Genomic DNA, 16,004 nt, shown 5'->3' with positions numbered 1-16,004 from the left:
ACAGTGGGCATCCTGGAAAAATTTTCGGAGGGAGATGATTGGGAAACCTTCGTGGAGTGACTCGACCAATACTTCGTGGCCAACGAGCTGAAAGGAGAAGCGAAGGCTGCCAAATGAAGGGCGATTCTCCTCACCATCTGCGGGGCACCAACCTATGGCCTCATGAAAATTCTGCTTGCTCCAGCAAAACCCACAGAGAAATCATACGATGATTTGTGCACACTGGTCCGGGAGCATCTGAACCCGAAGGAAAGCGTTCTGATGGCGAGGTATTGGTTCTACACGTACAGAAGGTCTGAAGGTCAGGAAGTGGCGAGTTATGTCGCCGAGCTAAGACGCCTTGCAGGACATTGCGAATTTGAAGGACATTTGGAGCACATGCTCAGGGACTTCTTTGTACTTGGCATTGGCCATGAAGTGATACTTCGCAAATTTTTGACTGTAGAGACCCCAACTTTGAGTAAAGCCACAGCGATAGCCCAGGCATTCATTGTCACCAGTGACAATACCAAGCAAAGCTCTCAGCACACGAGTGCTGCTACAAGTACTGTGAACAAAGTAATGTTGTTTTCAAATCACAACGTACATGTCTGCAGCTGCATGTCCGCAGATGTCTCAGAATCCACCATCAAGGGTGATGAATGCTAGGCCATTAACACCTTGTTGGCGCTGCGGGGGTGATCATCGTTTCCATTAATGCTGCTTCAGAGGATATGTTTGCAAGGGCTGTGGAACAATGGGACATCTCCAACATATGTGCAGGCAAGCTGCAAACCCTGTTAATCCTGCAAACCACCATGTTGCAGAGGAGGACAGATCCACGGTGGATCACGACGAACCAGAGCCTCAGACCGAAGGTATATGGGGTGCACACATTTACCACAAAGTGTCCCTCGATAATGCTGAAGGTTGAATTAAATGGACTACCAGTGTCAATGGAGCTGGACATGGGCGCAAGCCAGTCCATTATGAGCGAAAAGACTTTTGATAAATTGTGGTGCAACAGGGCCTCAAGGCCAGTCCTGACTCCCAGTCGTACTAAACTGAGAACTTACACAAAGGAACTGATTCCCACAATCGGCAGTGCTATTGTAAAGGTCTCCGACAATGGAGCAGTGCACAAGTTACCACTCTGAGTGGTACTGGGCGATGGTCCCATGCTGCTCGGCAGGAACTGGCTGGGAAAGATACGCTGGAACTGGGACGATGTCCAAGTGCTCTCGTTTGTCGACACTTCGTGTGCACAGGTCTTAAACAAGTTCTCCTCGCTGTTCGAACCAGGCATCGGGAAGTTCCAAGGAGCAAAAGTGCAGATCCACCTAATTCCAGGGGCACGACCCATCCATCACAAGGCGAGGGCAGTACCGGACATGATGAGAGAGAGGGTGGAGATTAAGTTGACTGGCTGCAACGAGAGGGCATCATTTCACCGATCGAATTCAATGACTGGACCAGTCCAATTGTTCCAGTCCTCAAGGGAGACGGCACCATCAGAATCAGTGGTGGTTACAAAGTAACTAACAATCGTTTCTCCCTGCAGGATCAATACCCACGACCAAAGGCAGACAACGTTTTTGCGACGCCGGCGGGAGGAAAGACATTCACGAAGCTGGACTTGACCTCGGCCTACATGATGCAGGAGTTGGAAGAATCATCGAAGGGCCTCACCTGCCTCAATACGCACAAAGGTCTCTTCATTTACAACAGATGCCTGTTTGGGATTTGATCAGCCGCGGCGATATTCCAGAGAAACATGGAAAGCTTACTGAAGTCGGTCCCGCGCACCGTGATCTTCCAGGACAACATCTTGGTTACAGGACGGTACACAGTCGAGCATCTGCAGAACCTGGAGGAGGTTCTTAGTCGGCTCAACCACGTGGGGCTCAAGTTAAAACGATCGAAGTGCGTTTTTGTGGCACCTGAAATGGAGTTCCTGGGGAGAAGAATCATAGTGGACGGCATGAGGCCCACCGATTCGAAGACGGAGGCAATCGAGAACGCACCGAGGCCACAGAACGTGACGGAGCTGCGGTCATTTATAGGACTCCTGAATTACTTTGATAACTTCTTACCGGGTCTCAACACACTGTTAGAACCACTGCACGCCTTACTGCGTAAAGGAGACGAATGGGTATGGGGTATGTAAAGTCTTTACTCAATGGCACAACCCATACGAGGCACATTCTATGGACAAGGTCACTCTATGACCTGAACCTTTATTCACAGGACCAAGAAGCGATGACCCTGCGTGGGACCTCCCTTTATATACCTAGATGACCAGGTAAGGAGTGTCTCCCACAAGCTGTGGTCAAGGTGTGCATTGCTTAAGTACATACAGTATTGCAGTGGTGTTACATAGAGGTTACATACATGACATCATTCCCCCCCAAAGTCTTATTGGGATTATAGGTTAAGTCTTTCAGGTGGTCTATGCTCCCTCGTGGAGCGCTGCAGTTGGGGCCCTGGTTGTTGAGCCTTGGCGTGAGTATCCGTCACCTGTGGTGATTCTGGCCTGTCTGGGCTGACCGCAGGGACTGTGCATGCTGCTGAATGTTCTTGTTGCTCGTTCACTGGCGGTGGTGTGAGCACCATTTCATGATCTTCCTCGAGTTCCTCAGTGTCTATGCTGAACCTTTTTTTTACTTGTTCCAGATGCTTACGGCATATCTGCCCATTGTTAAGTTTAACCACGATGACCCTGTTCCCCTCTTTGTCTATTACAATACCCTCAAGCCATTTGGGCCCCACAGCATGATTGAGAACAAATACGGGGTCATTTATTTCTATACATCTCCCCCTTGAATTTCGGTCATGGTACTCATTTTGGGACTGGCGCTTGCCCTCAACTATGTCAGTCAGGACTGGGTGAATGAGGGACAACCGAGTTTTGAGTGTTCGTTTCATAAGTAGCTCAGCGGGCGGGACCCCCGTGAGTGAGTGCGGTCGGGACCTATAGGCCAGCAGGAGGCGCGATAGGCGGCATTGAACGGAGGGTCCTTGAATCCTGAGCATGCCTTGTTTAATGATTTGGACCGCACGTTCTGCCTGGCCATTGGAGGCCGGCTTGAACGGTGCTGTCCTGACATGGTTGATGCCATTGCCCGACATGAATTCCCTGAATTCGTAGCTCGTGAAACATGGGTCATTATCGCTAACAAAGATGTTCAGCCAGCCATGGTTTGCAAAGACTGCACTTAGACTCTCCACAGTGGTGGATGTCGTGCACAAATTCAAAATGATACTCGATCCATTTCGAGTACGCATCGACCACAATGAGAAACATTTTTCCCATGAACGGGCCCGCGTAGTCTACATGAATACGTGACTATGGCCTGGTGCGCCAGGGCCACGGGCTGAGCGGGGCCTCTCTGGGGGCATTACCCAGCTGGGCACACGTCTTGTACCTGCGAACACAGTGTTCCAGGTCTGAATCAATTCCCGGCCACCAAACATGTGACCGGGCAATGGCCTTCTTCAGAACGATGTCTGGATGCTCACTGTGGAGTTCCCTGATGAATGCCTCCCTGCCCCTCTGGGGCATGACTACCCGGCTGCCCCATAGTAGGCAGTCAGCTTGGATTGAGTGCTCATCCATCCGCCTGTGAACCGGTCTGACCTCCTTCAGGAGCCAAAAACACACACTTAGACTTCTTGAATCGCAGGCCTACCCGGTCCAGTCGGCGTAGCACCTCCTCCAAGTTGTGGAGTTGTTCCTCGGTGTCACGACCCATGATGAGGATGTCGTCCTGAAATATGATTGTTCCAGGAATGGATTTAAGCAGACTTTCCATGTTTCTTTGAAAAATCACGGCCGCTGATCACATGCCAAACGGGCACCTGTTGTAAATGAACAGTCCCTTGTGCGTAGTGATGGTGGTCAGTAGTTTAGATTTGTCGGCCAGTTCTTGGGTCATGTAGGCTGAAGTGAGATCCAACTTGGTAAACAGCTTGCCGCCTGCCAGCGTGGCGAAAAGATCTTCCGCTCTCGGGAGCAGGTATTGGTTTTGTAGGGACACCCAATTGATAGTGGCCTTGTCGTTGCCACAGATCCTGACAGAACCATCCGCTTTTAGGATGGGAATGATGGGGCTTGCCCAGTCGCTGAATTCAACGGGCGAGATGATGCCCTCTCTCAGCAAACAGTCCAATTCGCTCTCAATTTTCTCCCGCATCACATACGGCACCGCTCTGACTTTGTGGTGCACTGGTCTGGCATCCTGGGTGATGCATATCACTACTTTGGTACCTTTGAACGTCTCAACGCTAGGTTGGAATAGTGACTCAAATTGTTGTAGGACTTGTGAGCACGAGCTTCGCTCCACAGATGACATTGCGAGAACATCCCCCCCATTTCCCGTTCATCTCAGCTAACCAGCTCCTTCCAACAGTGCGGGACCATTGCCCGGGACAATCTAGAGCGGCAGCCGGTTCACTGATCCATTGTGTGTGACAGCCAACATTGCACTGCCTAGCACTGGAATGATTTCTTTGGTATACGTCCGTAGTTGTGTCTCAATCCGTTCTAGTTTGGGTCTACTGGCTTTGAGTGGCCATAGCTTTTCGAATTGTTGAACCCTCATGAGTGACTGGCTGGCCCCCATGTCCAGCTCCATGCATACAGGGATGTCATTTAATAAAACCTTCATCATCATTGGTGGTGTTTTGGTATATGAGATGTGAATGTTTGCCACATGAACCCGCTGAACTTCAATGTCCATTGATTTGCCCCAAGAGTCATCCTGCCTCACAGACCCCTCCTCTGGTCCATCATAAATTAGCCTGGTTACAGGTTTCCTGCACATTCGAGCTAAATGGACACTGAGGTTGCAATTTCTGAAGACAAATTGTTGAAACCTGCAAGTCCTGGCAGAGTTTTTGCTCCCACACCTCCAGCATGAGCTGAGATTCCCATTGTTGTGAACAAAGGAGCTATGACCCAGCATTCCTCGCTGATTGTCCCTTTGACTGCCCTTGAGTACCCTGTTAATGGGTGTCAATGTCCCCATCCCGGACCGCATTGTCCACTGTGAAGGTGTAAATGTCCGTTCAGCCTGCCATTGTCTCTGTTGAAAACCTACTCTGGGATCTATTGCTGCCTGGGGTGTGTCGAACTGCCCTTGCCTGCCTGAGTCGCGTTTATGATATTGACTCCCTGATCCCCCGCCGCGTTGGAGGCAGAATTGCGCACGTATATTATTTTGGTTTCCTCCTCCCCCGCCATGAAAGTCTGAGCCATCAATGCCGCCCCCGCTTCCAAAGTCAAGTCCTTGGTCTTAATTAACTTTCGGAAAATCCCCGCATGACCGATGCCCTCAATAAAGAAATCCTTTAACATCTCCCCCCTGCAGGCGTCTGTGAACTTACAGAGGCTGGCCAAACGCCGGAGGTCCGCAATGAAGTCCGGTATGCTCTGTCCTTCACGACGTCGGTGGGTATAGAATCTGTGTCGGGCCATGTGTAAACTGCTCGCCGGTTTGAGGTGCTCACCGATTAGTTTGCTGAGCTCTTCAAAGGTTTTATCTGCTGGCTTTTCGGGTGCTAGTAGGTCCTTCATGAGCGCGTAAGTCTTAAGTCCGCACCTGGTCAGCAGATGGGCCCTTCGCTTGTCAGCCACTGCATCTCCCAGCCATTCTTTCGTGACAAAGCTTTGCTGGAGCCTCTCAATGAAATCGTCCCAGTCCTCACCAACACAGTACCGTTCCTCTGTGCTACCGGTGGCCATTCCCGTGGGTCGTTGATTCTCGTTTCTCGTCGCCAATGTAAAGTCCTTACTCAATGGCACAAACCCACATGAGGCACATTCTATGGACAAGGTCACTCTATGACCTGAACCTTTATTCACAGGACCAAGAAGTGATGACCCTGCGTGGGACCTCGCTTTATATACCTGGATGACCAGGTAAGGAGTGTCTCCCACAAGTTCACCCCCTGTCGTCAAGGTGTGCATTGCTTAAGTATATACAATATTGCAGTGGTGTTACATAGAGGTTACATACATGAAAGGATAAAATCAAGAAAATGCCATTGTAAAAGCTAGAAAACTGTTATGCTCAAACAAATTGCTTGTGTTGGATGATCCATGTAAGCGTTTGGTACTAGCATGTGATGTGTCCGGTGTGTATTGCAACAAGCTACTGAATCTGGGAAATTGCAACCGGTTGCTTATGCATCCAGAAGTCTGTCTAAGGCTGAGAGGGCCTACAGCATGATTGAAAAAGAAGCGTTAGCGTATGTTTATGGGGTAAAGAAAATGCATCAATATTTGTTTGGGCTCAAATTTGAATTGGAAACTGACCATAAGCCACTGATATCCCTCTTTTCTGAAAGTAAGGGGATAAATACGAATGCATCGGCCCGCATCCAGAGATGGGCACTCACGTTGTCTGCATACAACTACGCCATCTGCCACAGGTCAGGCACAGAAAACTGTGCCGATACTCTCAGTAGGCTGCCATTGCCCACCACGGGGTGGAAATGGAACAGCCCGCAGATCTAGCCATGGTAATGGAAGCATTCGAGAGTGAGCAATCACCCGTTACCGCTCGATAGATTAGAACCTAGACGAGCCAGGACCCCTTACTGTCCTTAGTAAAAAACTGTGTGCTTCATGGGAGTTGGTCCAGTGTCCCAGTAGATATGCAGGAAGAGATAAAGCCATACCAGTGGCACAAAGATGAAATGTCTCTACAGGCAGACTGCCTTCTGTGGGGTAATCGGGTAGTGGTACCCAAAAAGTGCAGGGACACTTTCATTAGTGATCTCCACAGTACCCAACCAGACATCGTAATGATGAAAGCGATAGCCAGATCCCAAGTGTGGTGGCCCGGTATCGATGCGGACTTAAGAGTCCTGTGTGCACAAATGTAACACATGTTCACAGTTAAGCAATGCACCCAAGGAGGCGCCACTAAGTTTATGGTCTTGGTACTCCAAACCGTGGTCTAGGGTCCATGTCGACTATCCAGGCCCGTTCTTGGGTACAATGTTCCTAGTGGTTGTAGATGCGTATTCCAAATGGATTGAATGTGAGATAATGTCGGCAAGCACATCCGCTGCCACCACTGAAAGCCTGCGGACCATGTTTGCCAAGCACGGCCTGCCTGATGCCTTTGTGAGCGACAACGGGCCATGTTTCACCAGTGCCGAGTTGAAAAAGTTCATGACCTGCAACGGGATCAAACATGTTACATCTGCCCCGTTCAAACCTGCATCCAATGATCAGGCAGAGAGAGCAGTGCAAACAATCAAGCAGAGCTTGAAGAGGGTAACTGAAGGCTCACTGCAGACTTGCCTATCCCGAGTCCTGCTTAGTTACTGCATGAGACCCCACTTACTCACTGGGATTCGACCCGCTGAATTGCTCATGAAAAGGGCACTTAAGACAAGGCTCTCGTTAGTCCACCCTGATCTACATGAACAGGTAGAGAGCAGGCGGTTTCAACAAAGTACATATCATGATAGCGCAAATGTGTCACACGACATTGAAATTAATGATCCTGTATTTGTGTTGAACTATGGACAAGGTCCCAAGTGGCTTCCCGGCACTGTCGTGGCCAAAGAGGGGAGTAGGGTGTTTTGGTTCAAACTTTCAAATGGACTCATCTACAGGAAACATTTGGACCAAACCAAACTCAGATTCACGGACTATCCAGAGCAACCCACATTAGATTCTACCTTTTTTGTCCCCCCCAACACACACACCGGTGGCAACCGACACAGCGGTTGACCATGAAGCAGAATCCATCACCCTCAGCAGCCCAGCAGGACTAACCACACTAGGTAGCCCAGCAAGGCCAGCTGCACAGCAGCCCAGCGAGGGCCCAACAAACGATTCACCAAAACCAGCAGTTGCACCGAGATGATCAATCAGGGAATGAAAGGCCCCAGATCGACTCACCTTGTAAATAGTTACACTATTGACTTTGGGGAGTGGGGGGGGGGGGTGGTGGGGGTGGCGGCGGGGAGTGTTGTTTTATATGTAAACCTGTAAATACCTTGTGTAACCACCAGAGGGCTCATCCCCTGGAGTCGCAAGGAATCCCACAATCCCTTGGGCGCACCTGTACCTAAGGAGGCCTCACAGACTGGAGAGGCACTCTGGAGACCTGAAATAAAAGACTAAGGTCACACTTTACTTTGAGCTCACAGTATCTGGTCAGACTCTTTATTCATACATAACATTAGACAGGACCTATTGAGGTATCTAAGGTATGTAATGGGACTGAGATACATCAAGGCAACATAACACGAGGACACAGGTTCAGGGTTCTGAACAACAAATTTAAGACAGAGTACAGGATATAGCCTTTGTTACCTCGAGACTCAACTATTCCAATATTCTTCTGGCTGGCCCCCCACCTTGCTGCCTCCATAAACTTGAGCTTATCTAAAACTTTGCTGCTCGTATCTTAACTCGGACCAAAGCCCTGCTCACTGACCTACATTGGCTCCCGGTCCGGCAACGCCCCAGTTTTAAAATTTTCATCCTTGTTTTCAAATCTCTCCATGCCCGCATCCCTCCTTATCACTGTAAACTCCTCCAGCACCACAAGCCTCCGAGATATCTGCGCTCCTCTAATTCTGGCCTCTTGCACATTGCTGATTTGAATTACTCCACCATTGGCGGCCGTGCCTTCTGCTGCCTAGTGCCTAAGGTCTGACATTTCCTCCCTAAACCTTTCTGCTCTAAGTCTCTTTCCTTTAAGACACTCCTTAAAAGCTACCTCTTCGACCAAGCTTTCGGTCACCTGTCCTAATATGAGAGGGGGCCCGGGTGGGCAGTGGGTAGTGTGGGGTCTGAGGGCTGAGGCGGCGGTGGGGGAGGACTGTCCGGACAGCTGGCAGCAGCAGGGCAGTGGGGCAAAGAGAAGGGGGGAGGCTGCAGTTCAGGCTGGGGCTCAGGGGGACAGGCCCAAACAAGCCAGGTATACTGTCAGCTCAGTGAGCAAACACAGGCCAGACCCTGACTCTGACCCCGGAACCCAAACCAGATCCTGGACCTGAACTGCAAACCCTGATCCCTGGATCCGAACCAGAACCTTAACCCGCTCCGGACCCCAAACCCAAACCAGACCCTAAACCTGAATCTGACTCTGAACCCGAACCTGACCCTGACCTTTGACCTCGACCCCTGAGCCCGCTTCGGACTCCGAACCTGAACCAGACCCTGAACCTGCCCCTGTGTCAGCTGTGGCTCAGTGGGTAGCTCACTCGTCTCTGAATCAGAGGATTGTGGGTTTAAGTCCCACTCCAGGGACTTGAGCACATAAATCTAGGCTGACACTCCAGTTCAGTGCTGAGGGAGCACTACACTGCTGGAGTTGCTGTTTTTCAGATGAGACGTTAAACCGAAGCCCCGCCTGCTTTCTCAGGTCGATGTAAAAGATCCCATGGTACTATTTCAAAGAAGAGCAGGGGAGCTATCCCCGGTGTCCTGGCCAATATTTATCCTTCAATCAACAGAACAAAAACAGATTATAGGATTGCTGTTTGTGGGAGCTTGGTGTGCGCAAATTGGCTGCCGCGTTTCCCACATTGCAACAGTGACTACACTTCAAAAAGTACTTCATTGGCTGTAAAGCGCTTTGAGACATCTGGTGGTCGTGAAAGGCGCTATATAAATGTAAGTCTTTCTTTATGTGGCTCGGTTTCAATTTTCTTTTGATAATGTTCCAGTGAAGCACCCTTGGGACGTTTCACTATGTTAAAGGCATTTTATTAATGCAAGTTGTTGTATTTCTTTACACCGAGGGCGATGAACAGCTGGAATGGGGTTGCCACGGAGTGCAGTAGAGGCCTGGGTACGGGACTCATTGAAGAAACAGGTGGGTGCTGCGATGCGAAGATGGTAGAGTTTGTATCCTCAACAAATGGTTTGAAGGGCCTTCTTCTGAACCTATCTTATAATCTTGCGATCCTAACAAATCATTGGTTTTGTTTGTACTCTCGCTGCCAGAAGCTTAGCCAAGATGCTACAGTCTAATTTAAGGAGTGATATTGGCCCTAAGCTGCTGTACTCTACCCCTGTCTTCAGCAAAATAGAGGCTGCTGTTCAGGATAATGTTAGCAGAAGGTTGTCCTTTGCATCAGTGTTCTCATACATAGTCAGCATTGTGGACGATAGTGTATTACCCAAGGGATTTATACCATTTCACTCTGAAATCATCTCTTCCTGGAGATTTCCCCAGAGCTAATGAGATAATAGCTTTCTGAATTTCTATTACCATTAAAGGCTTTTCCAACAGATTCTTATCTGCTTCTGAGACTTGTCTTTAATCTAATACCTTGAAGAAACGTATGTAATTCTTTTTCTTTCCTTTGAGCCACTTTAATACAGTGCTGATTTATTTTGTATTGTGGGAGAGCAGCATTCATGAATCACCTCCTGGAGTTTACATCAGTGGAGTATGTTAGCACAATAGGTTAGACTTCTTTGCAAGGGGATTGAAGTACAAGAGTAAAGAAGTCTTGCTGCAATTATATAGGGCTTTGGTGAGACCACACTTGGAGTACGGTGTACAGTTTTGGTCTTCGTACCTAAGGAAAGATATACTTGCCTTAGAGAGGGTGCAACGAAGGTTCACTAAATTGATTCTTGAGATGAGAGGGTTGTTCTATGAGGAGAGATTGAGTAGAATGGGCCTATACTCTCTGGAATTTTGAAGAATGAGAGGTGATATCATTGAAAAGTATAACATTCTTATAGAGCTTGACAGGATAGATGCTGAGAGGTTGTTTCCCCTGGATGGAGAGTCGGGAACCAGGGGTCAGTCTCAGGATAAGGGGTCGGCCATTCAGAACTGAGATGAGGAGAAATTTCTTCGCTCAGAGGGTTGTGAATCTTTGGAATTCTCTACCCCAGAGGACTGTGGATGCTTAGTCGTCGAATATATTCAATTTAGAGATCGATAGATTTTTGGACACTGAGGGAATCAAAGGATATAGGGATAATGCGGGAAAGTGGAGTTGAGGTAGAAGATCAGCCATGATCTTATTGAATGAAGCAGGCTCAGGAGGCCGTACGGCCTACTTCTGCTACAATTTCTTATGTTCTTATGATAAACTGGATTATGATTCAAGCACTGGGATAAGAGAGGCAGATTTAGTAGTGTAAACTCGGAGAGCTAGACAGTAGTCTCCCAGAATCTGAAGTAAACAACGGCGGTATGAAAGCAACTTTAGATTCAGAGCTCTTGTGCTTTCACCAATATTTTCCGAAACCTTATTAATGTAACTTTATCTCGTCCATCTTTATACATCCGATAATTTGTCTGCCATAACTTTCCCCCTTTTAAATGTTGTTCCGCTGGATGTGAATGCTAGGGATTGGAGTATTTCTCCACTAAGTGCACCCAGTGTTAACATCAGACAGACACTGTAAGTTATAACACAGCCAGAGACAAAAGAAGGATCCCTTTTCCTGCTCCAACAAAGCATGTACCAATCTCCCTCAGAAGCATGTCCTCCCTCCCCAAATCAATGTGGAGTTTTCCATTTCTCACATCATTTCTCTTTGGGTTCTTTTTGAGTAAGATTGACAACTTTGTGCAAGTATGTATTCCGTTATGGCCAGATTTTGCTGTGGGTCAACGGCCTCCAGGGGCTGAGTTGAAAATGCACAAACTGATTTGGTCAGCTGTCACACGTTTATTTTCCAATTTTCACCCTTTCCTCCTCTCCATCTTCTCTCCTAAAGTTGCTGATTCTTGTTAGAGTAACTGTTATGTCTTTAATACTCTTATGAATGACTCCACGAGGTCTAGTATTGTACTTGAGCTGTTGTGACCTTAGTCCCATTTATTGTAACTCCAGAGTGAGGCACAAGCATGGTGCACAGCCTTTTATACTGGGCCCTGCACACCTATTCAGGTGGCCCTCAGGTCTCCCATCGCAGTGCCATCTGGTGGCACATCTTATGTGACTATACAGTTAGTATACATGGTCTACATACATGATATCACTTCCCCCCAAGTCTTTAATGCAAATTGACTTGTACATTGACGGTGACCCAGGCTTTGCTCTTCCTGGTTGACCATTGAAGGGTTGCTTCTAGCTTGGGTGGGTTGGTAGTAAGATTTGTTGCCAGTGGAGGTCCCCATTGTTATATATGTGGACTAGTATTTACTCTGTACAGCCACCGGAGGGCTCATCCCTTGGAGTCCCAAGAGATCCCATAATCAGGAGGCTTCACAGGTTGGAGAGGCACTCTGGAGACCTGCAATAAAAGACTACGGTCACACTTTACTTTGAGCTCACAATGTTCAGTCTGACTCTGGTTTCTGGTTGTGAGTCCATGACTACTCCATTTCCCCCCCCCACACAGCGATCATGCTAATGGCCCATTACATGCAAGTTGCATTCAAGTTCATCACATGGGTTTTACATTTACATCTTGGTACATTTGTTGGGTGCATTACAGTTGCGTTTCTTTTTGTGTGATACATTTACATGATCAGTACAGGTATATCAGTACAGGTACACAAGGACAGTCTAGTTCCAGCACGGCCGGATGAGATCCGGGTCGTCTGGTGGCAGTGCAGCGCCCCATGCTAGTGGGTCTGTGGGCGAGGTGAGCTCATTTTGCTCAAGTTGCCGGAGCTCAGGGCTCTTGCCATTACTCCTAGTGTTGGGCAGGCCCAAAGACAGCTGATGTGTCTGTGACCTCCCTGTACTTTTTGTTTGCACAGTGTCACTGCTGCTCCCTGGGGAGTGGTCTGAGCGAGTGAGCGTTCGTCTAAGCAACGGTGGGGCTGCCTCGTCTTGTCTAGTAGTTCGCAGGGGACTGCTGACTCGCTTTCCTTGAGGGCACCGTTGTGAGCACTCCCTAGTTTGTGATCCTGGCTGGTCCAGGTCCCGTTCAGAAGAGCCATTGCGGGTGATCCTTCGCTCTTGGGCATTGCCGTGGTGGCGAATGGGTTTGTGGGCTGCGCCTTTTCCACCCGGGTGGTGGGTGACGGTAGCTGACTGCGACCATAGGCACAGTTTACTGTTTCTGGCCCATGGCGGTTCATGCCATCGGGTGCCTGCAATGCTAAATCAATCTGAGGCAGGGTATTGCTACCAGTGCCTCTGCTCTCTGGGGATCATTTACTGTGTGGCTTGTCTACTACTGTCAGCTGTGGGGACACTTTATGATAATCGTTCTGGTCCCGGGAACGCAGGTTACAGGATTGGGTAGCCCGCTGGACCTGTATACGACCCTTAGGTGTTCGCCCGCTACATTGGCTGATTGCAATTTGCACCCGACATTGCTCAACAACATTTTGCTTGTTACAGCTGGACTTTTACATTGGTTACCCATTTCAAGCAGTTCATTCAAAAATGGCGGGTTGCTGGCCTTCTTTAAACTGGCCTTACTACTTTTACCCCAATCGTCTTCCTTGCGTGGAACCACGTGACGTTGCTCCATTATTGCTGCACCTCGTGGTTTGGACGCCATCTTTTCCCTGTCCATGATGTCGACTGCCGCGATTTTCTTTCCCAGGGATTCTACCACTGAAGCTGGGAAGGCGCCCTCGGATCCAATCTTCCTCCCCAGGAGTCCTGCCACTGAAACCGGGAAGGTGCGTTCGGGTCATCTCGGCCGGATCATCGCCACGCAGTCGTGATGAGTGGTCTGTGCCTCGGGGGCTGCACGGATCTGCTCTCCGGTGCCTGGTCCAACCGAAGGTGGGGGCTTGCTCTGCCTCTGAACACGGGGGACGTCGATCGCTGGAGGGACAAAGTCTTCCCAGTTCCAATGAATCTTCCCCATCCATCTTCTTCCAAGTAGCGTTGGTCCATCACCTGAAACAATCCACAATGGTAAATTGTGCATCGCGCCATCATGGGATACACTTACATCCGCACTACCAACAACTGATATCAGTTCCTTGGTGTAGGTGCATAGCTTTGCCTGAACTGGGACCAGCTTAGGTCATTCAGCTTGATCGTTCCATAGCCTCTCAAAGGCTTCCTCGCTCATTACTGACTGACTCGGCCCCGTGTCCACTTCCATGAAGACTGGAACGCCATTTATCTCGACTTCCATTATCACTGAAGGACAATCTGTGGTGCAGGTATATACTCCATACACTTCGTCCTGGGACTGAGCTGCCTCTCTAGCCATCTCCTCGTAATCCACGCTGGATTCACAGTCATCTACTGACTCCTCTTCCACGTGGTGAGTCACAGCTCTTTTGCACATTCGCTGGAAGTGGCCCCTTGTGCTGCAGCCTTTGCACACATTGTCTCTTATCCGACATTGATGAGCCCTGTGATTAATTCCGCAACATCAGCATGGTGCTACTCGACTTAAGTTTTCACCCCTCGGCGGACTCGGAGTTAAAGGACTTGGGGGACTGTACACTCTGCCCTGGGCAGATTCACATTCGACAGTTCTGCCTGTGAAAGGCGCCATTCTATTTACAGTACTTGCCGGGTTTGAGTCCTGAGAATGAGTCGTCATCTGCTTGGAGCTGCAGCTTGAGATCATGAACGCCTGACTGATGCTGATGGCCTTCTGTAGAGTGACGGTGGTTTCGGCAGATAGTAGCCTGTGAAGAAGGGCCTCATGACCGATGCCAATTACGAAGACGTCCTGCAACGCATCGGCGAGGGATGCGCCGAATTCACACGGTCCTGCCAGGCTTCTGAGGTCGGCAGCGTACTTGCCGATTTCCTGGCCCTTGGAGCGGCGGTGTGTATAAAATCGATACCTTTCCGCGAGGATGCTCTCCTTTGGTTTGAGTTGGTCCTGAATTAGCACTTTCAGCTCCTCGTATGACTTGGTCGTTGTTTTCTCTGGTGCAAGCAAGTCCCTGATGAGACTGTAGACCACGGGCCCACAACTGTCAACAGGATAGCTCTGCGCTTATCTGCCAGCGTGGTCGGATCATCGCCTACCAGGTCGTTTGCTACGAAATATTGGTCGAGCCACTCCATAAAGGCTTCCCAATCTTCACCCTTTGAAAACCTTTCTAATGCACCAACGTTAGTCTTTTTTGCGTGAAAGTTCGGAATCCTGTCGCCAGTTGTTATGTCTTTAATACTCTTATGAATGACTCCACGAGGTCTAGTATTGTCATCATCATAGGCAGTCCCTCGAAGCGAGGATGACTTGCTTCCACGCCAAAAAGAGGCGAGTTCAATGAAGGACCTACTATTCCAGATCCCGAACTGCATCGTGAGGGGTGGAAGATGCCTGTGTTTGGATTTTTTTAACGTGTGATGGCCGTTGCACACCAACCATCACACGGGCTTGACAGAGCTAGGTCTTGGTCCAGTGGCAAGGATTACCCAAGACTAACTGGAGACCAGCTCTGCTGCACAGACCGAGCGTGCACACATATCGCAGTGTGGGCTGGCCCGTGCTGCCCCTGGGCCCTCGCCTCTTCTCGGCCCCAGATTCACACCTCTCCTGGGCTCCGGTCACTTCCCTAGTATATTATACTTGAGCTGTTGTGACCTTAGTCCCATTTATTGTAACTCCAGAGTGAGGCACAAGCATGGTGGGCAGCCTTTTATACTGGGCCTTGCACACCTATGCAGGTGACCCTCTGGTCTCCCAGCGCAGTGTCCGCTGGTGGCACACCGTATGTGACTATACAGTTAGTATACATGGTCTACATACATGACGGTAACATTCTATGACACCTCACTTTATGTGACCATTCTTCATGTGTGAGCCTGGACAGTGAGTATGGGTAGATTGTTCTGTTCTCTTTGGCTCACGAGCACCCAACCTGTATTTACTCACCAAACCATTGGGGAAACATCTAAATCATTCCAACCTGCTGTGTTTTATTTAATGATTATATTGTCTGTATTGTGGTGATTTTGTATATATATTGTCTATATTGTGATAATTTAGTATTCAATGATTATATTGTTTATATTGTGATAATTTATTACTTTAGCATCAGCACCCATTACTTTATATTTTTCATTCGAATTGCTTGGATATGAATCTCCATTGAAATCTTGCCTCTCCAAACAGCTTTATGTCACTTGCAAACACGTGAAGG

Source organism: Pristiophorus japonicus, chromosome 9, assembly GCF_044704955.1.
Source record: "Pristiophorus japonicus isolate sPriJap1 chromosome 9, sPriJap1.hap1, whole genome shotgun sequence".
In the NCBI taxonomy this organism is placed as follows: domain Eukaryota; kingdom Metazoa; phylum Chordata; class Chondrichthyes; family Pristiophoridae; genus Pristiophorus; species Pristiophorus japonicus.
Note: the sequence above shows the minus strand (reverse complement) of the source record.